Consider the following 2,540-nt stretch of genomic DNA (forward strand, 5'->3'; position numbering starts at 1 on the left):
AGTTGCTGCAAAACTTTACAAGACATAGTCAACAAAACAAATGACTAGGTTTGATGAACATTAACACCAAATGGCGCTCACACTAATCCATATTGTTTCCAATCCTGTACAGCCTACAAGTTTAGAATTCTATTTTGTTTCACAGTAGGTCGTATATAGTAGTTGTTTGTTAGCTTTCTGACCACTGCATTACTAAATATACAGTAGCTTGCCTTTATAAATCTGCTCTCCACTTTTAATCAATCTCCCAAAACATACCATTGTACAATTACAGTATAGGCTATCATGAAAATGTGCCCTTTTTTGTCAAAATAAATACATAATGGATTGAGAAAATGAAACTTTTAGGCCTAACTGATGTTCTTTGTTCTTTGAAAGACAGACCATCATATCAGTGTCCACATAGTTTTAAATTCTGTGTCAGTGTCTCCAGGCCTTGGTTCGCCTACTCCTAACACTAGCATCAGTAAGACAGTCCCTCACTTTGGCAGGATCCACCCCCCACCCCCCCTCACCCCCCATAACCCCCTGATGAGGGTTGTGTTTCATATAGGAAGTGGTTTTGGGCAGTGTGCTTGCTCATTCACTGCTGGGTCTTAAGTATTTAATTAGTCCCAAAGCCAGCTCCACCTAATCTCCTCTCCAACACCGACTCAACATGTGACTCGTTAACCATTTGGAGGCCGATCACAATGTCGCTTCTCAGAACAGCCATTCTAATAATGGTAATACATTAGCACCAATGCCTAGAGTGATAAAGGTAAACAATGTTGTTGATTCACATGCCTCTGAAAGACTGTTGAGGGAACTCTGGGAAGTCTAATCTGCATTAAAACTTCAAATTGACTAACCATAACTACTGTATTATCAAACAAGCCTCTGGTTCTTCAACTCCTCTTTACACATGCAGCTTGTTCCATTAGGGGGTGCACTCATGACAAGCTGTTCAACTAATTCCAGATTATATTAAGAACGAGAATATCGCTCAATATGTGAAACGGCAAACTTTCTTACATTCCTATTGCCATGTCTGTTGACTGGTTATGAAACGGTTTATGTGTTTGTGCTCTGGATGATGAACCCTGTGTGTGAAGTGTCCATGAGGTTCATACTGGGGGAGTTGTTGGACGTTGTTGGAGACACCCAGCGTAGGCTACACAGCTTCTGTCCTCAGCAGAGGAATCTCCAAAAATGGGACAGGGCCTATTCGGGCAGGAACTAAGGGGTGTGTTAAATTTCTGCATGCATGATCAATGGGGTTGAATAGCGTGTGGGGTAGAGGGGGGTGGTGGGGCAGTATGGACACAATGCTGAGAGAGGAGGGGGCAGAAATAGGGAGAGAGGTTGGCTGACTAATGAGACTATGAGGAGGACAACAGGAAAACAGTAGCTCTGTTCCCTTTTCAAGTAAAGAACTTGTAAACTGGTTCTGTGGCTCTTTATTTCTAGAAACAGAAAATACAGTAGGTTACAGATTAACACAGCACACTTTTTAATCAAATAAAAAAAATACATAACTGCATATTTACTTTCTCACACCAAATGTATGCTAGAATGTGTGATATAATGCACTGTATGGGATTTAAATGCAGTACAAGCCACACTACCATGCCCCCTGTTTCCCTCGCTAGGCTGTCCTCTGAACAGTGCAAACTAAGGCACAATGGGACTTAATTATTGGTCAGAAAGATAGAGGGAGTCCTGTTTCTCAGAGGTTCCCCCCTTTCAAATACTGTACAATGCCATCTTCCCTAGGGTAGGGTGGGTGAGGAGAGAGAGCTCAACACAAAAAGGCAGGTGATAGGCTGAACCCGGAGGAAGGCATAAGGTAAGAGAGGGGGAGGGAGAGAGAAGGAGAGAGGAAAGAGTTATTGGAGTTGAATCCACACTGAAAGCAACACTACCAATACAGCATAGCTACAATGCCACCTGCAGGGGTTCTTAAGTATTACTGATTCCGAAGTAAGCATAAAGTTAGACCAAATCAATACAGCAGATGTATGGCATCTAAAAGCTACGTCAATCAGACCTCATCTGTCTAAGATGACGCAGTCATGCTCTCTAGTGCTGGGCAGGACAACACCTACTTTCATTTTCTCTGTCCAATTCATTCCTAACATGTCTCAAAAGACACCTATCAGATGTTCATGATAAACGTTAAGCTTCAACATCCATTCCATTGGGCCTTTACATTACAATTTATTTGAAATAGTATAGTATAGTGTAACCAGCCGTAAATTACATCAAGGCAGGCCAAATATTCATTTTGCTGTCATACTTATTGGATCCTAAAATGAATATCTATAAGTGTCATAATAAATTGTGTCAATTTTGAATATATTGAAAAAAATGAACATTATAATTTGTAATGGTTGTATTATTTTTTAAACCTTTCATGTATGTGTGTTATACAGGAAGGAACCTGTATGAATGTGCATGTGACAGGAAAAGTTTATTTTCATTTCGAGTTTTTGACTGCACTTTGCTCACTTTTAGGAATGGAGGGAGATGGGGACAAAGTTCAAAGAGAGCACATGGGG

Source organism: Oncorhynchus kisutch, linkage group LG3, assembly GCF_002021735.2.
Source record: "Oncorhynchus kisutch isolate 150728-3 linkage group LG3, Okis_V2, whole genome shotgun sequence".
NCBI lineage: Eukaryota > Metazoa > Chordata > Actinopteri > Salmoniformes > Salmonidae > Oncorhynchus > Oncorhynchus kisutch.